Genomic DNA, 23,726 nt, shown 5'->3' with positions numbered 1-23,726 from the left:
GCTGGGTGGGAGCTTGAGCGGCGGGAGGCCGCGGGAGCCGGCGCGGGAAGCCGGGGGTGGGGCCTGGATTCCAGTGTTGAAGTAGGGGTGGGTGTCCCTGGCTCCCCGCCACCCCCGGCGTTGGGCCCCGGGGCGCCCCGCACAGGACGTGTTGCTTGTGCAGTGCAGACCCGGGAGACAGAAATCCTGTTTTGAGGAGCGCCGCCCGGGATCCCCCTGAGAGCTCAGGGCCTCGGAGCGGGGTGCGATTTCAGCCCCTTTGCCAGGTCCTTTAACGCAGCACCCCGAATGCCTCTACCCCTCCCTCCGGTTTCCTTTCAGTAACGGCTTCTCCCCTTTAACTCAGTGGTTCTTTCACTGTCATTGAAATGGACACCTTTGTTAATTATTTCTAAAGAATAAAAAGAAAAAAACGCTTGAGGTGGAGGGGATCGTGGGGAGAGCCTGCCAAGCTGCTTAGGATGCCCTGGGGCCCTCGCGTGAGCACAGGACTGGCCCGCCTGGATCTGCTGCCTACAGACCTGACCTGTGTCTCTAAATCCCCAGTGTGCGCGCAGGCCCAGCGCTTTAACGTTCCCTCCATCTCTTCTTCTCTCTCACAACCTGCCCTCTCTTCTCGGACAATTCTAGAGAGAGAAGGCCTTTGCCTGGAAAGCGCATCAGATTCAGGACCATGTTCTCAGGTAGTGCCGGGGAGAGCTGCTGAACTCAAGAAGTCCCGTGGCTGCGTGCCTTATTTCCAGGCTTTGGCAAGTGCCAAAATCATTAACCACACAGGGCAGTTTAATTAGACCGCAGCGGTGGAGGAAGGCCCTTCCAAGCCTTTCCTTCCTGATTCCTGGTTTACAGGAATCTGGAGAAGAGGTGTGAGTGGCCCCTAAAGCAGACCTTGAGACAAGGGCTGGTAGGCAGATTGCTTGTGTTGGGAAGTGTTTCCAGGATGGGAGTGAGGGTGCACTCTCACTCAAGTTGATGGGTCCTCAAAGCCGCTGGGACCTGACCTTGCTAGGAGCTGGATAGAGCGCATCTCAGAACTGCCTGTCCCAGACCTGAAGAGGGGAGTGCCATACCACAAAGGACCACAAACCCGGTGGCTTAAAACAGCAGAAATATATCCTCTTACAGTTCTGGAGGCTCCAAATCCAAAATGAAGGTGTTGGCAGGGCCGTGTTCCCTGTTAGGGCTCTAAGGAAGGATCCTTTGTCTCTTCTTAGCTTCTTGGGGGTTCTCAGTAAAACTGCCCATGTTCCTTGGCTTGTAGCTGCACCACTCTAGTTTTTACCTTCATCTTCACATGACGTCTTCCCTGAGTGGGACCGAAGTGAAGCAGCAGTCAGTTTTTTACCAGCATAATGAGATAGCCATCTGCGTGACCCAGGTCTGAGTGTTTCCCCCTCGCCAGTCCATCATAGGGAACTTCCTGCCATGAGTCCATAGGTGTAAGCTGAGGGGGAGTGCCAAAGCGATGGAGGCAGGGGACCTGGGTCCAGCCTACCTGTCCATGTATCTGACTTGAGCATCTGGCTCCAGTTGGGCCTGGTCCTGAAGGTGCCATCTCCACTGGATTGCTGCCCAGCCTGCCTGGCCACAAGACTTGGTGGGTTTGCCAGTACTCAGGTCCTGACAGGCCACTCTAGTCACAGAGACATTCGACGTCTCACGATCAGGCTCTAAGTCTGTACCACAACCCAGTACCATGAGCAAATGCTTTGTGAGTGGTGAATACCTTCGATATGGTCTTGTGCCCAACCTGTAGGAGACTGTGCTGGGAGCCTTCTTTTGAGGCTTCCCACAGACTCTGCACAGCACGTTATCTAACACGGGCAGCTCCCTCTCTTGCAGCTTTGCTTGGCTGTGATTGCACCATGACTCTAGCGACAGAGCAGCTCGCGCTGCAGTCCAGGCCTTCACAGGTCATCCCTGTGCTTCCCATGCCCCACTCCATCAGACTTTCCACCCGCTGGGTGCTCTGTCCAGCAGCATGCCAGATAAATCCCTTTTCTTGTGTAAGTTGGACTCAGTTTCTCCGGAACAAATATAAAGACCTCTGAGTGTGGGAAGAAGGGAGGTCAGGAACAGTTGATGCAGGGGCAGCCACTACAATCTGAGCTCAGCAATGAGGAGGAGATAGGAGGAAAGAAGAGGAGAGAGGAGAGATACCCCAGTGTGGTAGGAGGGTAACGTGATGGGCAGCGTGTCTAGAGCAGAACAGGGTGCTCAGAGACAGACATGGTGAGGGCTGTCACCACCATGATCGCTGTGACCATTGTAGCATTCTTTAATCTGAAGGCCAGATGCCAAGGTGAGCCCGGCCCAGGTTCTTTTGCGAACTGGCCCTGTCCTGCCTTTGCTACTCTCCCTCCATGCCCTGAAGGTGATCTGCTGAGGTCACCAGATCACCCCACTGAGGGTTCCACGTCAACCCACCTGATTACTGCAGGGGGGCCAGGAGCCCATTCTTTTATTCCCCCACCACCAGGTGAGGTCTCAGGTCTCCCTCCAGCCCTGCCAGATGCCTGACTGGGAAGCCCTGTTGCCCAGTACTTGCTTGTGACCTTGCCTACTGGCTACTCCACGAGCAAACTCTCAGGGACGCTGAAGCCAAACCATGTCCCCAAAATTCTGTCCAGCTTGTCTTCTCCTGGGACCCTTCTGTCATCCCAAAGTGACAAGGTTGCTTTCTCCTAGTGTGGTTATAAGCTTTGTGTACGCTATTCCACCTTCCATGGGTTGTGCCTTTGGCATTGGATCCAAAAAAGGCATTGCCAAACCCAAGGTCACTTAGATTTTCTCTGTCATTATGATCTAAGTTTTTAGTTTTGCATTTTACATTTTGGTCTGTGATCCATTTTGAGTTCATTTTTTGTGAGGGATAAGAAGGTCTGTCTAGATTTTTTTTTAAATATTTTATTTATTTATTTATTTATTTTTTGAGAGAGGGGAAGGGAAGGAGAAAGAGTGGGAGAGAAACATCAATGTATGGTTGCCTCTCATGCATCCCCTGCTGGGAACTGGCCTGCAACCCAGGCATGTGCCCTGACTGGGAATCGAACCTCGATACTCTGGTTCACAGGCCCGCGCTCAATCCGCTGAGCTATGCCAGCCAGGGCTAGATTTTTTTTTTTTTTTGCATATGGGCATCCAGTTGTTCCAGCACCATTTGTTGAAAAAAATATCTTTTCTCCATTGAATTGCCTTTGCTGACTTTGTCAAAGATCAGTTGACAGTAATTGTAAGGGCCTATTTCTGTTATTCCATTTTGCAAACCTGGAAAGAAGCCTTGTTGATGGCAGGGAGGAAGCAAATGGGAAGCCCAATGGGCTTCTCATGTTCTATATGAGATCATGTCCTGACTCATGGGAACATGGGTATTTGATTTTCTAGGGTTTTTTTTTTTTTAATTCAGATGCAAAAAATCAGATGACTTACTATCCACCAACTTAGTCCACTCAAGGCCTGCTTTCATTTTATTTTAAAAATAAGCTCATTAAAGCCCTGGCTGGTGTAGCTCAGTGGATTGAGCGCGGGCCTGCGAACCAGACAATCGAGGTTCGATTCCCAGTCAGGGCACATGCCTGGGTTGCAGACCAGTTCCCTGCAGGCCAGTTCCCAGCAGGGGACGCACGAAAGGCAACCATACATTGATGTTTCTCTCCCTCTCTCTTTCCCTTCCCTTCTAAAGATAAATAAATAAAATATTAAAAAAAAAAAAAAAAGCTCATTAACACCTGTGAAGCCAGGATCCAACCCCAGTACAGGACCATTACCAGTAACTTACATACACTATCTGGCCCCCCAGAACTCCCACACCCCACAGAGACCAGCCCTCATTTGTGTTTATCATTCTCTTACTTCTGAAATTTGTGACGAATATATATAACACAAAACCTGCCATTTTAGCCACTTTTGAGTACAATTCAGGGGCATTTGTTACATTCAAAATATTCAACTATCACCGCTATTTCTTAAACCCTTTACCCCAGAGAGAAACTCTGTACTCATTAAGCAATAGCTCCCCATTCTCCTCCTTTGGGCCCTGTTAACTTCTAGCTACTTCCCGTCTATGAATGTGCCCATTCTAGATATTTCATATAAGTAGAATTGTATAATATTTGTCTTTTAAAATATTTTTTAATATTTTATTTCTTTTTTTATTTTTAGAGAGAGGGGAAGGGAATGAGAAAGACTGGAAGAGAAACATCAGTGTGTGATTGCCTCTCACATGGCCCCCACTGGGGACCTGGCCCACAACCCAAGCATGTGCCCTGACTGGGAGTCAAACCGCGACCCTTTGGTTCACAGCCCGCACTCAATCCACTGAGCTACACCAGCCAGGATACTTGTCGTTTTATAACTGGCTTATTTCACTTAGCATAATGTTCTCAAGGTTAATCCTTGTTGTAATATGTCAGAATTGTATTCCTTTTTATGGCTGAATAGCATTCCATTGTATAGAGGCCATATTTGTTTATTCAGCCATCTGTCAAAGGACACTCGGGTTGCTCCCCCTCTTTTTACATAGCTTAAGTATATATTTATGTATGCCTAAAATTATATGTTTAGCATAGTTTTAACTTGATGCAAAAAGTATCCTATCTAGGGGGGATGGACTGGGTTGGGAGTATAAGACAGAAAACTGTACTCAAACAATAATTAAATAAAATTTTTTAAAGTATCCTATCTATAGTCTTCTAGGATTGGCTTTTCTCTCCTCAGTCTTATAGAACAGATATTTTCTGTGAAGGGCATTTTGGTTTGTTTCCAGTTTGTTGCTATGGACTTTTGAGTGCATGCCTCCTAGTGAAACCTAGCAAAGTTCCTCTTGCATATGTGCCCAAGAGTGGAAGATAGGTATATGTTCATCTTTTTAAAAATATTTTATTTATTTTTAGACAGAGGGGAGGGAGGGAGAGATAGAGAAACATCCATGTGTGGTTGCCTCTCGCACGCCCCCCACTGGGGACCTGACCCACAACTCAGGCACGTGCTCTGACTGGGAATGGAACCGGTGACCATTTGGTTCACAGGCTGGCACTCAATCCACTGAGCCATGCCAGCCAGTACTGCACATGTTCATCTTGACAGGTGAGGCCTAATTTTTTCCAAAAATTGGTGGCCCTACCAATTTATACTCCCATTAGCAATATGTAAAAGATCCCTCTGTAATATCCACAGGTTCTGGCATCCACTGTAGTTCTTGGAATGGTCCCCTGCAGATAAGAGCTGATTACGGGGTATTTCCTTCTCCATTTGTTGCATAATTCCCTCTTCCCTGATTGGCCACCTGTGTCACATATTGAAGGAACATCTTATCTGTGAGGAGTCTGCTTAGGGCTCTCTGTTTCATCCCACTGGGCAGTTTGTCTACCCTTGTACTTCCTTGTACTAATGTCAGGCTTTGTTAATTATCGCAGCTTTATAGTGAGTCTTGTTATTTGCTAGGCAAGCCCCCGCTCATTCATCTTCTTCAAGAAGGCGTTACCTGGTCCTGACGTTTGCTCTTCCATAAAGCCAACAATAAACCTGATACCTAAACCTACTAAAGAGAGTGCAGAGCAAAACCAATGGACAGCTCTCACTTTTGAATAAAAGTGCAAAGTTTTTTTTAAAAGATTAGTGAGTGAACCCAGCAATATAACAAAGAATTGAATGTTATGTATGACCACATAGGGTCTAGCCCAGAAATACAAGAGTGGATCAACATCAGGAAATCTTTTCACTCCGGAGAATTCATTACTCCGCAGATTAGAGGAAAGTGCTTGATCACATCAGTAGGTTTTGTAAGGCATTTGATAAAATTCGTTCCTTTAAAAGAGTATGAACTCGCGGGCCTGCGAACCAAAGAGTCGCTGGTTCAATTCCCAGTCAGGGCACAAGTCTGGGTTGCGGGCCAGGTCCCCAGTGCAGGGCATGTGAGAGGCAACCATACACTGAAGTTTCTCTCCTTTTCTTTCTCTCTTCCCCTCTATCTAAAAACAAATAAAATGTTTTAAAAAAAAAGATAAAAGAGCCCTAGCTGGTGTAGCTCAGTGGATTGAGCGTGGGCCTGCGAATCAAAGGATCGCGGTTCGATTCCCAGTCAGGGTACATGCCTAGGTTGTAGGCTAGTTCCCGGCAGGGGACGCACAAAAGGCAACCATACATTGATGTTTCTCTCCCTCTCTCCTTCCCTTCCCTTCTGAAGATAAATAAATAAGATCTTAAAAAAAAAGATAAAAGAGTACAAACATTCTAAACCCGGCTGTGAGAGACAGTGCTCTGACTGTTCTGGTGATCTCACAAAAGCATTTTCAGCAAAACTCAGGGACAGGCACCCTCAGCCCCAAGCAAGTTGTGGGAGCCTCCCAAAGCAGTTAGAATTCTCCTGGAAGCTGCAGGGGACCGGCAGGCATGCAGAGGAAATCATGAGCTGCCCCACTCTTTCACATCCCAGATAAGAGCGGTGCACTCTAAGTACGGGTTTGATTCTGAAGTAGGGCAGCTCTATCCCTGCACACAGCAAGAGCTATAGGACCCGGGGAACATTGGGAAGAGGTGGAACAGGAGCCCTGTAGGGGATGTGTGCCATTAAAAGGCAGCAAGCTTAGCAAAGCAGCCAAGGGGCAGCGCGTCTCCGAAAACAAAGTGCACTTCTGTAGGTAAGGGACTCATCCTGAAGTAGTAACCACCTACAAGCCTTGCATAAAACGGGAGCCTAGAGATCTGGGGTAAAGACAATGGAGACAGAGCAGAAGCCACACTGTGGGGCTGCCGTGGGGGAGGGGCGGTGAAGAGATGTGAGGTGTAACAGATTGGTTTAGTGCTGGCAGAGCTGAGAAACACTAAGTTATCAATATTTTCCCTGTGGTTAATGCTTTTTGTGTCCCGTGTAAGAAGTCTTTCCCCAACACAAAATGATATTGAACGTAAACTGTGATTGAAAAATAAAAATAAAAAACGTAAACTAATCAATTAATGCAATAAAATAAATGTGGAAAAAATGAAAAGAAATATTTCCCAACCCCGGGATCATGAACCTGTTCTCCTGCTGTCTTCTACAAGCTGTTGTGTATAAAGTCAAGCAGTGGTGAAGATCTTTTTCCAAAAAAAAGCCAGACTCTTCCAGGCCGACGATGCATGGAACGTTTTCTAGGGTCTTTTTTCTTCCCCTAGGGTCTTATTACAAGGTCCAGGTTGGGTTGGGTTTTTTTTTCTCCAGTTACAGGACCAGTTTTTTTATTATTATTAATTTTTAGGGAGAGGGAGAAACATCAATTTTTTGTTCCTCTCATTGATGCATTCATTCATTGGTTGATTTTGTTCCTCTCGTTGATGCATTCATTCATTGATTCTTTCTTGTACGTGCCCTGACCAGGCATCAAACCTCAGTGTATCTGACAAGGCTCTAATCCACCCAGCAGCCTGGCCAGGTTCAGGTTAGTTTTACTGACAGTTTTTTTTAACAAAGTCAGGGAGCCTACCAAAGTACTCCATTCCTTTATTTTATTTTGTAAAGATTTTATTTATTTTTAGAGAGAGGGGAAAGGAAGGAGAAAAAGAAAGAAGCACCAATGTGTGGCTGCCTCTCACATGTCCCCTACCGGGCACCTGGGCTGCAATCCAGACATGTGCCCCTGACTGGGAATCGAACCAGTGACTGTTTAGTTCATAGGCCAGCACTCAAACCACTGAGCCACACCAGCCAGGCCCTCCCTTCCTTTAAACAGTACATTGCCTTGAGATGCAAGTTCCTTTGGGGGTGGGGCATTTGCTTATACTTACTGGGTTATAAAAAACTAATAATATAAATGGAGCCACTTACAAATGGAGTCGGAGCTGCCATGCCAATGGAACTAACTGCTTTGCTTGTCTTATGCCTCAAACCTTTGCAATGTTAAAACAGGGCAAAATAACCTTTGGATAGGGCCTAGGGCAACCTTGTGTTTCAAAGGACTGTTTGTAGACCTAACAAGAAAGCTACTGGACTGAAAACTAAAAACATTGTTTAGTATGAACATCACTATGTTATCTGCATCAGAAGTAACATCTCCTTTCTGTGGATGCAATCCTTCCCCATCCCTGTCTCACAAATACCCATTACCTTTGACTCCTCATCGGAATACTATTTGGGCTTCTGCCTGAATCACTGAGTCTGGAATAAATACTTGTTGCCTCTCACTTTGCCCTTTGGTGTTCCAGTTAACAGGGTCTTGGGCACTTTTAAATTTTAAGGGAAGCCCTTGGAAATTCTTAGAATCCCATCACAGTTCCTTCCGGGAATAAATGCACACGGAGTTTCTGGGGAGGGCGTATTATCGGTGCTCTCACTTTTACAACTGTCCACCTTTGAGGACAGTCCTTTCCGAAGACAGAGACATTTGTTCATCATTATCAGGCCTTGCCTCTTGTAAATTCTAAGGGGGCCACTGGAAATTTTTGGAGCCACATTACAATTGTTTCCCAAGTAAATTAATCTTGTGATTGCCCAGGAAGAACCAATCCCTTTTCTTTCTGCCTTGAATCCCACCATTTCTTGCACAGATCTTGGCTGTAGCCCGCAACAAATTTCCCTTTGGTTTCTGCACCTCCCCCATTGACCCCCTCCGCCACCCAGGCTGCTTTTGCAAATGCATCTCCATTCTTGGGAAGAGGTGTGTGGTGGTGGTGGTGGGGGGGGGGGCAGTTCTCTATCCTCTGGCTGGGCCTAAAAATTAAACTGACTAATGTAAGACATATTAACAGGAGGAAAGCGTGCACGTTTTATTAAATTTCCGCATGTACATGACAGTCTTCAGAAGAGAATGGGAATCCAAAGATGTGGCTAAAGCAGGAAGCTTTTACACCTTTTAGACAAAGAAATGATGAATTTGTGAAGAACTGACAAGACAAAGGGGTCTGGGCGAGGGGTGGTCCGTGGTGAAGTAAAACTAAGAACATAAGGGTGAGTTTAACGATGTTTGGTACAGATTTCAGGACTCCAATTCCCCGTTCCTGGTGACAACGATGTCCTCCTTCCTCCTGGTACAGGGAGGGCACATTTCACAGGGGAATTTTATCTCCTGCTTTGAGGAAGAAAAAGGAGGGTCCTTGCACCTGCTGTTTCTTACAAGCCTTTGAGTCAAAATAATCAATAGGGCAAAGTGGCCAATTTGGGGGTGACATAGTCTTGCTTCAGGGGCTTCTTAGGCATTGGACTTGGGTTCTTGGTTACACGGATGTGTTTATGAAAACTCATCAAGCTGTCTCTTTATGATTTTTGCACTTTTCTATCTGTATACTTCCATAACAGTTCACTTACATTCTTTCCTCCATCTGGATATTTGGTTGATACAGCTCCAATTAATGCAAAGCTGCCCTCCCCCCATTGCTGTGAAGTGTGTTGGAGAAATATACTTAAAAACAAAATCTCACAACCCAGAACACCTGCTTTCTCCACAAAAGCAGAAAAGAAGGAAAGGAACTGTGTCACTGAATGAGCACGAAACCAGAATAGAGCGTGCACGACAGGCCACCACCTGAAGGGGTACAAAGACACGAAGAAGTCTCACTCTACAGAGCCGGGGAGACGCTCGCCATTCCACTAGGGGTGTTTTGCCTCTTGGAGCCTGGCATCCGTTCAAGTTAGTCAGACCCATCTCCTCCCAGGAAACGGGACGTCCGGAGGTATCTTCCTTTATTACATTTCAAAAAGATGTTTCCAGCTCCTTGAGGGGAGGAAATATTCCCGAGTTGTGAGAATGACCCAAAGCTTATTTACCCTGAAAAAAATTTACATACATTTGAAAAGACAAAGGAAGAAGTTCTGCATGAAAAGGTTGGGAGTGGGGGAAGTCTCATGCCTTATTTTCTACAGGGAGAATTAAGGGGTCTTATTTTTCATTTGCATTTGCCCTTACAATCGCTTCCCTGTGTTACTATCAAATAGTAACTTTACAATATTAATTCTGTTGTTTTGACCTTTTTCTGGACAAGGTGCAGACGCTTAAATAGCCACCAAGTAAAATACAAAGCGAAATTACAATAGGATGAATTTTAAAATTCGCTATATTTGCCTTGGGAAAAGAGCCTTTAAATATATCGTATATCATGTCTACATTGAGGCTTAAATCAGATTCCTATTCAGCAATTTGTGAACATTTTTCCTCATACATGAATTTCACTATCGGTTGTGACATTTTTATTACTTGAGCTTTCAAATGGTTACCTATTTCAGTATTATTTTTAAGTTCTATTACAATCCAAGTCTACAGTAGCTTAACTCTCAAGTTTAGTAGTTTAAATTTTTAACTAAGAGTTTTTCTTCTAAGGCCCAATAAATTTCTCCTGAGTTGTTATCAAATATAAGTATCATCATATTTACAAGAGAATTCAGTAATTGTTCCATTTTCTCAAATCATGTGTCTCAGATGTGAACTACAAACACCCTTACAGAGAAAACCATGGACCCCAAATGGCATCTCTTCTGCGGAAAGCCCATGATACCAAACCTAGGTTTGATACTTGATCTAATTGCAGTTTCAACCTCTCCCAGAAACATAATGTTAATCAACCTGTCTGGAATTTACTGGTCAAGCACCGGTTGGTACTCTGTCACCTGGGCCTCTCCATTCCCTGCCCACCCTCACTCCCACCCCACCCCCGCAATAGAAATAAGAAGACCTAGAGGGCATTATGCTAATGAAATAAAGCAGAGACAGACAAGTACCATTTGACCCCATTCACATGTGAAAGCTAAAAAAAAAAAAAAAAAAAATAGTCCTGGCTTTTGTGGCTCAGTGGATTGAGTGCCAGCCTGCAAAACAAAAGGTTGCCAGTTTGATTCCCAGTCAGGGCACATCCCTGGGTTACAGGCCAGGTCCCCAGTGGTGGGGGGGATGGTGAGAGACAACCAACTGATATTTCTCTTCCTCTCTTTCTCCCTCCTTTCCCCTTTCTCTAAAAATAAATAAAAATAGCTTTTAAACATTTTAAACACAAAATAAATGGATGAACAAACTAAAACAGACCCGCGGACATCGAAAACAAGTGTGGTTGCCAAAGGTGAGGGAGGTGGGGGATGGAATGTTCTTTAAATTAAATAAGAAAAGTAGAAGAAAGTTAAAACAATATAATAAGTATAGTGAGAATTATTATGTATACATGCATATAACAATGAAATAAGATGTATTAGTTACTTTAAATGTGATAACAGGAAAGCACCTATTGAAATTTACTATCCATCATATTACATTGAAAGGAAAAACTCAAATATATGCTATTTAGAAGAAACACATTTAAAAGAAACAAGGATAATAAAAGCAATGGGTAAATGCAACACACAAACCAAAGAACACAGGCGAGACAATATTCGTATTTGATGTATTGAGTAACATGAAATTTAGGATTAAAACAACAAATAGAATAAAAAGGATAAAATATACAACTGATAAAAAAGGATGGTCAATAATAGGGCAAAAGCCACTTTCTCAGGCTCTCTTTCCCAGAACTGGCTGGACCCCAGAAAGCATGACTGACACTAATTGTTTTATGAGCCTTTATCCTCAGGACTAGAAAATTACTGGAAGCACCCTGAAGGCACCAGAGGCTCCAGGAATTTACGAAAGATGACATACCAGACCCTGACGCCTGGACGACTGGACCCTGCACCCAAAGATAACATCGAAACAAGTAGCAGCCCCGCTGCAACATCTTGCTTAACCCCCCGGGGCTGGTGCACATCCCCAACCTAGTACTTTCCCTCCCTTGGGAAAGTAAAAGTAAAACCTTTACTCTGCATTTTGTTCTCTTTGTGAATTCTTTCCCAGCCCGCATCACTGACGGCCCTAACAGTCAGAAAGGTATATGCATTCAAAGAAAAAAAAAAAAAGGGAGGAAGGGTGGGAGGGAGGGAGCAAACGTAGTTATATGGGCCAAATCACACAACGGCTAAAATTATAAATCCATAGCAAAGTAAAAAGAGAATTTTATTTTTACAAAAATAAAAAGAAAGAAGAGGCCATCTGCATGATAAAAACTCTTATCTCCCTCTGTCCCTCCAACAAGACGATGTGGGGGTGGGGCGCTGCAAGTCAATCCCTTCTTTTCTTTTGTTAATAGCTCCCTTGCCCCAACCTTCCTTTTGCAACCACCATCCGTTTTGTAAACATCCCACATTCCCCCAACCCCTCCAGCGCCCTTCTTCGGGAAATAGGATGCTGCCTGGTTCAGTCTTTTTTTTTTTTTTAGTAATTGTTTAAGAAAGCCAATTAGATCTTCACATTTACTCTGTTGAATTTTTTTTTTTAAACAACACCCACGACCATCATCTAGTCTTATTATGAAGCAGCACCGGTTCCTGGGTACGAATAGAACTTCCAGTTTTCAGAGTACACAGTAATATTTGTTATTACTCTTGGGACAAACCCATCCTATGAGCCATTTTTTTCTTGCATCATTCCAAAGCAACAGTCATATTGTTATAAGGTTAAGTCAATTACATCTTCCTGAACAACAGCCAACCTTTGCTTATCCATCTATGCTGGGACTGGGGGAGCTTGTTTCCTAAAGTTACTCAATTGACATTAGACCTGTCTTCTGCAGTATCTGTAAATTCCAGATTTCTTTGTCTATTAATTAGATGCTTTCCTTGTCTACACCATCCTTTAATCTCTTCTGGAAGTCACGGTTCCAATACTTAATTGTTTCCTTAAATATGAACAGTCCTGTAACTTTTAACTAATAATGATATTTTAGAGCTGTTTTACTTATTTATTTTTTAGAGCTCTTTAAAAAAAAAAGGATTTTATTTCTTTTTAGAGAGGGGGAAGGGAGAAAGAAAGAGAGGGAGGGAGAGAAACATCAATGTGTGGTTCCCACTCGTGTACCCCCTGCTAGGGAGTTGGCCTGCAACCCAGGCATGTGCCCTGACTGGGAATTGAACTGGCAACCTTGTGGTTTGCAGGCCAGCACTCAATCCACTGAACCATACCAGCCAGGGTTTGTTTGTTTTTTTAATTTTTAATCTGCTACTTAGGATATGCTTAGAGAGAGGAAGCAGGGTGAGACAAGACAAAAGAGAGAAAAGAAGATAGGGGAAGAGAGAGAGAGAATCATACACACCCAGGTTGCATCTTGTACATGCCCCGACCAGGGATAAAAAATGCAACCTAGGTATGTACCCTGACCAAGAATTGAACCCACAGCCTTTTGGTGTCTGGGGCAACCCTGCAACCAACTCAGCCACCTGGCCAGGCCAGGGCCTTAGAGCTCTTTTATAGCTGATTGGTGTTGGACACTGAGGGCTTTTCTGAGAGCTTGGTGGCATAATTTTGCCCCGCATTAAACTATTTCAAGCAGTCCAACTTCAACTTTTACCCAATTCTATGTTTGTTTGTTAGTAAATGCAATTCTTTTTTTTAAAATATTTTATTTATCTTTAGAGGGGAAGGGAAGGAGAGAGGGAGAGAAATATCAATGTATGGTTGCCTTTCATGTATCCCCTGCCGGGAACCGGCCTGCAGGGAACCGGCCTGCAACCCAGGCATGTGCCCTGACTGGGAATCGAACCGTGATACTCTGGTTCGCAGGCCCGTACTCAATCCACTGAGCTACACCAGCCAGAGCCAGTAAATGCAATTCTTAGAGTGACTCAAATACCCACTGCTGTGAGTAGAACAGTCTGGCCCACTATGAGAACAGGGCTAAGTTCAGTGCCAATAGCAGATACTCTAGAAAAATCCTTTGAGGGAACCGCAGTTCAGTCTTCCTGAAGGGCTGGCTTCACATGGGCAGTATGAACCCAGCTGGGTCTTTTTTTCACTCTGACGACCCTATAAATGACCAGCAGCACGTGGAAGGGTCCCTCGCAGGGCAGCAACAGCCCGCCTTCCTTCTGGGAAGGCCTTTCTGTAGCTGAAATCTCTCAGTCGACTGGGATAGCACATCTCTTCAGAGCGATCCTTCCAGCTCCTTCTAACTTTAAATCTCAGGGTTTCTAAGAAAGAGAGGGACCTTTCTGAGTAACAAGCATGACGGTGCAAGGATTCATTTAAATCAGGCGCGGAACTTGGGCTCAGACCCAAATTCATAGGGGTCCCACACAAAGTCAAAGGCAGCTAAGACTGCGCTTGCTTAAAAGGGTCGCTCTAATTTTTTAAAGATTTTATGTGTTTATTTTTTAGAGAGAGAGAAAGAGAGGGAGAGAAACAACCATGTGTGGTTGCCTCTCACACATCCCTTACTGGGGATTTGACCTGAAACCCAGGCATGTGCCCTGACTGGGAATCAAACTGGAGACCCTTTGATTCACAGGCCAGCACTCAACTACTGCGCCACACTAGCCAGGGCAGGTTACTCTAATTTTTAACAAGATGAATGGCAAAGTTGTAGGCCATCTTAAAGCAGTAGGTTACAGAACATTGGCCAATGTGTATTTTAGAGTTTGAGTGGTTAGATCCTGGAAATAGAAATAAAATGACTTTTTTTTGGTCTGACTTCAATGCTCTGGGAAGCCAAAAGCAGAAGTCGTGTTTATGAAGAGAATCTACCATTGCCTGAGCAGTGGCTTTTGAAGAGAGCAAGACTTGGGGCCCTCACAACACAACATACACCATGGCTAGACAAAATCTCTTACCTTTTACAAATATTAGTTCTATGAAGTTCAGCTGCTACCAGGTTCCCAGTAAAGTCGATCAGGGAAAACTTTCTGTGCTTATCTTTGCAGCGGCCTCCAGGCAGTTCTGCTGATAAATGGCACACCTCTTTGATACGTTTTGAATAATTTCATTTATTCAGTGAGTATAGTAAAAGCCTAGTGCTTTTCAAATTCCTCTCTTACTCAGATGAGTTTCATACAACAACACGAACCGGTCAAATGGGGAATGATTTTGTTAGGAAGTTCCCACAGCTCAGACTTCTTGTGCCACCCCTTCCACTTGCCTGTTTCCTTCTGTGGAGTTCATTGTTGTCTGAACAAACAGAAGCTTCTTATTGTATTCGGAGTGGCTTCTGTGTTTGCAATGTTCACCTCTAGCAGGACAATCCTTGCCTTTAGAAACTTTATCTTTCTGGTTTGTGTGAGGTCTAAAACGCTTATACAGCCAGCCACTATTATCTGCAGGGATGCATTCCAAGACCCCCAGTAGATGCCTGGACCTTCGGAGAGTACCGAAGCGTGTGTGTGTGTGTGTGTGTGTATGTGTGTGTGTGTGTGTGTTTACATACCTATGCGGACATACCTATTATAAAGTTTAATTTATAAATTAAACAGATTAACAACAGTAACTGATGATGAAAGAAAACAATTATAACAATATATAGTAAAAAGTTATATGAACGACTTTAGGGCTATTATAAAGTAAAATAAGGCTGGCTTATTTTACCAGTCAATCTGATAACTGAGATGGTTACTAAGTGACTTACAGGAGGGGAACATAGGCAGTGTGGAGACGCTGGACAAAGGGATGAGCCACATCCCAGAAGGGACAAGGAGGGAAGGTGAGGGATTCCATCACACTACTCAGAGTGGTGTGCATGTTAAACCTGTGAACTGTTCATTTCTGGAATTTCCCAATATTTTTGGATCATGGTTGACCACGGGTAACTGAAACTGTAGAAAGTGATACTGCAGGTACCAGAGAACTGCTTTACTGACATCCAAGCAGAGGCAGTTACTGTATAAGGCCTCTGACAAATCAACTGTCAGTTTTTCCATGATATTTTAGTTCCCATGGAATTTAGAAATTCTCTATTTTTTCAAATTCATCGTGTAGTGTGACAGACACCAAACATATATTTATTATTTATACATTATATATAATGTATATATAATATATAAAACACGTATTTATTTTTTTAAGATCTCATTTATTTTTAAAGAGAGGGAGAAAGACAGGGAGAGAAACATCAACGTGTGGCTGCCTCCTACATACCCCTCACTGGGAATCCAGCCCGAAACCCAGGCATGCACCCTGACTTGGGATTGAACCAGTGACCTTTCGCTTCACTCAATCCACTGAGCCACACCAGCCAGGGCAACACATAAATTCATTTTAAGTTCAGGACCAAGAATTGCAGCTCTAGTCACTACCATTATCTCGACTCATTGTGCAGACCTAACTCCAGATGAAGCATGAACCTCCATGGCTTCATGACAAATCCCTACTGCACAGGAAGCCACTTTTACCCAAGTACATGACCCATGAATAAATATCATCAGATGTGCAATATGAACAGGAATATCAGAGGAACGGGGCTGGGTTCTTCCATTTGGAATCCCAAAGTGGGAAGAGAGACTAGAAGCCAATTGGAGTGGTACGAAGGCCTCTTCTGGACAAATGGGAGTTCATGCAACTGCTCCATCAGACTTTTGGTCTCCTCTGCAAAAACTGGAATAAATCTACTGTTGCTGACACTTTACTAGTCCCAAAATTGTCTGATTTTTTTTCTTAGTAGCAGTAGTAGGCTGTTTTATCTGCTAAGTGGGCTGCCTCCTTAGGCTGTCATACTCTATGGCCTGCAACTGATGCCCTAAGTATCTTGTTTCAGTTTAGCAATACAGCCATGTGTCTACTGAGGCTTGTCTCCCTGTCCTGGGAGAAACTATAAGAAAGTCCAAGTGTTAGCTATCCATTGCTCTTTAGTTTCCGAGCTACCAGCAAGTCATCTACATACTGAATAACCATAGATTTCTCTCTCTGGTGGGACATCTCTCTAAGTTTTCCTGTAAATGACTAGAGAAAAGAATAGGAGAGTGTAAAACCCTTGAGGAGTCCTTTGCTGTAAATATTGAACTTTTTCCATAAGCAAAAGCAAACAATTTAGAGTGACCTCCTAGAGGAACAGAAAGAAAGAAAAAAGAAGACAGAACACAGACAGATATAGAGAAAAACTATTGCAGATGATGGTACTGGAGTCCGAATAGTTGCAGGGGTTAATGAAGCATCAGATTTATTTATTTCCTTAAATTCTTATACAAATCCACCCTGGCTGGTGTGGGTCAGTGGACTGAGTGCTGGCCTGTGAACCTAAAGGATTGCCAGTTTGATTCCCAGTCAGGGCACATGCCTGGGTTGCAGGCCAGGTCCCCAGTGTGGGGTGTGTGAGAGGCAACCACACATTGATATTTCTCTCCCTCTTTTTCTCTCTCCCTTCCCTTCTGTGTAAAAATAAATAAATAAAAAAATTTTAAAAAGTTCTCGCACAATGGTTGATTATCTTTATTAAATTTACCTTTTGTTATGGTCTGAATGTTTTTGTTCTCCCAAATTTCTAATCCCAATGGAATGGTATTTGGAGGTGGAGACTTTGGGAGGTAATTAGGTTTAGACTTGGTCATAAGGGAAAAGACCCTTATAAGGGATTAGTGCCCTTATAAGAAGAGAAAGCTAGAGATCTGTTTGTTTTCACCAAGAAGCACTACAGGAGCACACAGCAAGAAGGCAGCCATGTGTAGGAAGCAAGCTCTTACCAGGAACCAAATTGGCTGGCACCCTGATCTTAGACTTCCAGCCTCCCGCGCTGAGAGAAACAAAGCTCTGTTGTTGAAGCCCTCTTCCTGTCCGGCCCTGACCTGGTCCAGTCTATGGCATTTTATTATAGCGGCCCAAGCAGACTGAAGCATCTTTCTTCTTTATTAGAAGTGTAAGAGTAGTAGGGGGCAAAAGTCCCCTTACTTATTAAAATTATCCCTTGTTTTTCTAATTCTTGTACAATGGGTTTTATTCCTTCTGCTGGAGCTCTTGACAAAGGATATCGTTTTATACATGGCTATGGTTTATCCCTTTAGTAAACTATTTTCATTTGTTCTATATTGTAAATTTAACTAGGATCTTTATTCTCTAGGGCCCCAAAGGATGCAGCAATTTGTTTCAGCTTGGGTGCTTCTCCAGCACAGAATGAGGTGGCCACTCTCTGCCATCCCCATGTTCTTTCAGAAGGCACAGAGTGACCAGATCAGTTGACTTTTTCCCCCACAAGCTCCACAGACACTACCTCCAGAGGAGGGACTCTGGCAGCCTTTAAGTTGCACAGCAGGCCTCTCCCCAGCAGGTTTCTGGGCCACTTGGGAGAAGTAAGGAAACATGTCGTTCCCCAGTCAGAGAGCCTATCTGTGTGGGGACCATGGAGGAAAAGGAACAATAGAAGGTTGACTGAGATACCAGCAACCTGTGCTTATGGCAAGTGAGACATTTTCCAGGAAGTTTCACAGTAAGTAGCATTGGGACCTACCAGAAAAGCCAAGGATTAATGTAGCTTAAGGAAGCGTATTGACACATAGCTTCCTTCTGAGATTCTCTCAGTCTGTGATTTTTGAGCCCTTTGCCAAGTCTTTCCTAGCTGAGAGTCTTGTCCTTCTAGGCTCTCCTGATTCTCCTGTCCCTGAAATTCTTGCTTACTCCGGTCTCTTTCTACAATCCCTCTTCCAACATTCTGCCCTTTTGCCATAAGGACATACAATGTCCTTTTTCCTTTCCCCCTCTCATAAGTTGGTCAGAGTAGAGACATCACTCCTTTAGGAAAGAGTGCCAACTGCACAACTGACATAGCAGTATTTTTTGTTTCTTCTTTGCCTTTCTCTAGAGTTCTCAAAACTTGGTAGCTACTATTATGTTTGAGTAATAGTCAGTCCTGGACATCTTCCCATCTTCTTCCTAATTTGAGTTTTCAGAATCAAGACAAAGGTGTGATTCTGAAAGGTCAGAGGGTGATTTCAACCTACGCATAGATCTATAGCAACAATATTTGAGAAATAAAAATCCTCAACAAACTGCCCTGGCGGGTGTGGTCAGTGGATTGAGCACTGGGCTGCAAACCAGTTCAATTCCCAGTCAGGGCACAGGCATGCATTGGGGGCCAGGTTTCCACTTGGGGGCATGTGAGAGGCAACCACACATTGATGCTTCTCTCCCTCTCTTTCTCCTTCCCTTTCCCTCTCTAAAAATCAATAAATAAAATCTTAAAAGAAATTCTCAACAAACCATGGATGAAATTGATGAGGGACTCATTGTCTCTCCAGTATGCTGCTGCAGGTTTTCCCAGCTCACCTTTACCAAAAGTTTTCAAGTAGAGCCACCAGCAACCCCCTCTCCATGGGTCTCTAATGCCTTTAGTTCTTCAGAGTTGTGGGAGATGATGAACAGTTGACTTTGCCTGGCCACCATACCCCTTAATGTAGTGTCCAGACCAACATGCTTGCTTCAGCAAATGACTAAAGACTTTTGGTTGAAGAAGTGCATGCAGTAGCCAATGCATACCCCCATGTATGGGGCCATAAATTGAAAATGTGCTGCCAAGTGTTTCTGCCAACTTCCCGTTTTTTTTCTCTCTTTTTTTAAGATTTTATTTATTTATCTTTAGAGGGGAAGGGAAGGAGAGAGGGAGAGAAATATCAGTGTATCGTTGCCTTTCATGCATCCCCTGCTGGGAACTGGCCTGCAGGGAACCTGCCTGCAACCCCAGTATGTGCCCTGACTGGGAATCGAACCGCTATTGTCTGGTTCACAGGCCTGCGCTCAATCCACTGAGCTACACCAGCCAGGGCCCAACTTCCAGTTTTAAATGGATAACATCAACTGGCAAGGAAGGTGTGTGGATGACACTAGATCCCTGGTAGCTTCTCAGTGGCATCAGCTTTGCTGGCCATCCAAATACAAAGGAGTGGTTTTTTTTTTTTTCCATTGAGGCAAGAAAAAGGTAAAATTATATGGTTTTTTGGTCTCCTTTCCAATATTGACATCCATCAGCTTGTTAATAACAGACAATAAGAAAATCTCCCAATGCTTGGAAACTGAGCAACATACTTCTCAACAATCCATGGGTCAAAGAAGTTTCAAGGGAAATTTTAAAAATACACTGAACTGAACGGAAGTGAAAATACAACATAGTAAAATGTGTGAGACACAACTAAAACACTTCTGAGAGGGAAATTTTATACATTAAATGCATACATTTGAAAAGAGGACAAGTCTCAAATTAAAAACTTGTAGTCTCACTTAAAAAATAGAAAAAGAAGAGTAAAATGAACCTAAAGCAAGCATAAGGAAAAAAAACAAAGATAAGGACAGAAATCAAGGACACTGGAAGCAGAAAAATAATAGAGAAAATCAATGAAATTAAGAGCTGCTTGTTTGAAAACATCCATTAAAAATGAAATAGGGGAGCCTTAGCCAAGTGAAACTCAGTTGGTTGGAGTGTCATCCAGTAAACTGAAATGCTGGAGAGGTCTTGGGTTCAATTTCTGGTCAGGGTTGCCCCTCCAATTCAGGTGCATGTGGGAGGCAACTGATGATGTTTCTCTCCCATATTAATGTTCCTCTCCCTCTCTCTCTCCTTCCCTTCTGCTCGCCCTAAAAAAAAAATCAATAAGAATTTTTAGCCCTAGCTGGTGTGGCTCAGTGGACTGAGCACCAGCCTGAGAACCAAAGGATCTCCAGCTCAATTCCCAGTCAGGGCACATGCCTGGGTTATGGGCCAGTTCCCAGCAGGGGATGCATGAGAGACAACTACACATTGATGTTTCTCTCCCTCTCTTTCTCCCTCCCTTCCCCTCAGTCTAAAAAAATAAATACAACCTTTAAAAAAATTCCAGCAAGATTTCTTGTAGATTTACACAGTATTATTCGAAAATTTATATTGAAAGACAAAGAGCCCTGGCTGGGGTAGCTCAGTGGATTGAGCGCTGGCCTGCAAACCAGAGGATCGCAGTTTGATTCCCAGTCAGGGCATATGCCTGGGTTGTGGGCCAGTTCCCAGCGGGGACCCACCAGAGGCAACCATACATTGATATTCTCTCCCTCTCTCCATCACTTCTCCCTTAAAGATAAATAAATAAAATATAAAAAAAGAAAGACAAAGAAATTAGAAGCTGCAACAATTTTTATAGAGAAGAATAGAGTGAAAAGAATCAGTCTACCCAATTTCAAGACTTATTATACAGCTATAGCAATAGAGACAGTGTGTTATTGGCAGGGAAAAACACATAAATCAATGGAACATAATAGAGAACCTAGATATATACTCAACTGATTTTTGGCAAAGGTGAAAAAATAATTCAATGGAGTAAGGATAGGATTTAAAGCAATTGTCCTGGACCAACTGGACATCCATCTGCAGGCAAAAACCAAAACCAAAAACAAAAACAGCTGTCATCCTCAGCCTGACACCTTATACAAAAATCAACAAAATGGATCCTGGACAGAAATGTAAAATTTTTAGGGGGAAAAAGGAGAAAGCCTTCAGGACCTAAGACTAGGCAAAGAGTTCTTAGATTTTAAAGCAACAGCATGATGTACACAAGGCAACATTGTTTATTAGACTTTATTACACTTAACTAGAATTAAAAGGCTTTGCTTTTGAAAGAGTCTGTTAAGTAAGAGGATAGAAAGACAAGCTACAGACTTGGAGAAAAGACTTACAAACCACATATTTGAGAAAGGATGAGTATTGTGAATATATAAAGAACTCAAAAGAACTGTTAGCAGTAAGGACAAACAAACAATTTAATTAGCAAATGGACAAAAGACATGAACAGACATTTCACTAAAGAGGATGTGCAGATGGCCAATAAGCATATAAAAAGATGTTAGCCATCATTATCCACTAGGAAAATGCAAAGTAAACCTACAATGAGATATCACCACATGCCTATCAGGATGGCTAAACTAAAAAAAAAAAATAGTGATAATACCAAATGCTGGTGAGGATGCAGAGAACAGGGTCACTCATACAGGGCTGGTGGGAAAGTAAAATGGAACTGCCACTTTCAAAGACAGTTTGGCAGTTCCCTATAAAACTAAACATGCAATTACCATATGGCCCAGCAGTTGTACTTCTCAGCATTTATTCTAGAGAAGTGAAGACTTATGATCACACAAAAATCTGTACACGAATAGCAGCTTTATCCATATAGCCTAAAACAGCAAATAACACAGATGTCCTTCAGTGCATAACTGGTTAAAGAGTATTGTTTACTTGTTTATTTTTAGAGAGCAGGGCAGGGAGAGATAAGAAGAGGGAGTGAAACATCAATGTGAGAAACAGACATAAATCAGTTGCCTCTTGTCACCAACCAGGGACCAAACCTGCAACCTAGGCATGTGCCCTGACCAGTGACCTTTCTTTTTTTTAAGATTTTATTTATTTATCTTTAGAGGGGAAGGGAAGGAGAGAGGGAGAGAAACACCAATGTATGTTTGCCTCCCATGCGTCCCCCACTCGGAACTGGCCTGCAACCCAGGCATGCGCCCCCACTGGGAATCAAACCGTGATCCTCTGGTTCACAGGCCCTCGCTCAATCCACTGAGCTACACCAGCCAGGGCCCAGTGACCTTTCTTTTTGTAGGACAATGCTCAACCCATTGAGCCACACCATTCAGTGACAGTGAATGACTGGTTAAATACACTGTGGTAAATCTACACCATGGAGAAGATGTGGTACATTGTGCTGAGTGAAAAAACAAGCTCCAAGAATGGAACCATATGATCTCTAAGATCCCACTTATATAACATTTTTGAAATGACAACACTATAGGAATGGAGAACACATAATGGTTACCAGGGAATAAGGAAATCTTGGGGGGAGGGGCAAAGGACAGTGGTTGTGACCATAAAAGGGCAACAGGAATGACTATAACAAGTGTGACTGTAAAAAACAACTCCAGACTGTCGGTCAAGATGGAGGCATAGGTAGACATGTTTTGCCTCTTTGCACAACCATAAGAAGGAAAACAGCTAACCTCAAAACGACAACAAAAAAACACCTAGAAACTTCCAGAAAATCCAACTGTGTGGAAGTACAACAACCAAGGACTTAAAGAATCCATATTCATCCAGACAGGTAGAAGGAGCAGGGATGGGAAGTCGGGGTGGAGAGCACACGATGCAGTGGTGGAGACCAGAGGATGAGACAGCCCCACATTCATGTGCGGTGGATAAACTCTAGAAGGGTACTTTGGGAGTGAGTGATCCCAGCCCCAGGACAGACCACACAGCTACACTAAGTGAAATAAATAAAAATCCACAAGGAACCAACAGTGAAGGGAAGGAAGCCTGTATTCAAATCAATGATTTGGAACAGAAGGAAGAAATAAACAATCAACCAGAACAGAATGAAGAAATAAGAATTAAAAAAAAAAAAACAAATAGAGAGATACTTACCTGGCAGGGGACATACCATGATCACAAAGGTGGTTTTCCCAGAGTGAGATTTATCCATTGCACTCCAGATGTGCTGGCCTCTGTGATTTCCCCAAATGTAGGAAACTTGACTGCATAATTTGTGGTAGTGGGGAGCGTTTGCACTCTCCCCACAAAAAAAGAAAGAAAAAAAAACAAGGAGAGAATAAGAAGATTCTGAGATATCTGCAAAAGTACCAACATCTGAATCATAGGGATGTGAGAAGGAGAAGAGGAAGAGCAAGAAATGGAAAACTTATTTGAAAAAATAATGAAAGAAAACTTCCCTAATATGGCTAAGGAAATAGACATACAAGTCCAGGAAGCACAGAGAATCCCAAACAAGTTGGATCCATAGAGGACCATACCAAGACACATCATAATTAAAATGCTAAAGGTTAAAGATAAAAGGAGAATCTTAAAAGCAGCAAGAGAAAAGGAGAGAGTTACCTACAAGGAGTTCCCAAAAGACTATCAGCTGATTTTATAACAGGGTGCAGCCAAGAGGGGAGCCCCAGGTAGGGATTTGTAATGGGGCCCAAAAGAGCTTGGAGATAATTGGCTCCACGCCACAGGGCCACACCTGCCTGGAATGC

The 23,726-nt window shown here is 43.5% G+C and overlaps 1 non-coding gene across 1 annotated transcript; it reads left to right on the top strand.

Moving 5' to 3' along the window:
- The first annotated feature begins 23,104 nt into the window (after nt 1-23,104).
- On the top strand, nt 23,105-23,265 carry LOC119053860 (U1 spliceosomal RNA). The gene has a single exon (XR_005083385.2). It is a non-coding gene; the product is annotated as a U1 spliceosomal RNA (small nuclear RNA).
- The last annotated feature ends 461 nt before the right edge of the window (nt 23,266-23,726 follow it).

This window comes from Artibeus jamaicensis, unplaced genomic scaffold (genome assembly GCF_021234435.1).
Source record: "Artibeus jamaicensis isolate MK-2021 breed Jamaican fruit bat unplaced genomic scaffold, CSHL_Jam_final contig_1417, whole genome shotgun sequence".
Lineage (NCBI taxonomy): Eukaryota > Metazoa > Chordata > Mammalia > Chiroptera > Phyllostomidae > Artibeus > Artibeus jamaicensis.
The sequence above is the reverse complement of the archived record's forward strand: the minus strand, read 5'-3'. Positions and strand labels throughout refer to the sequence as shown.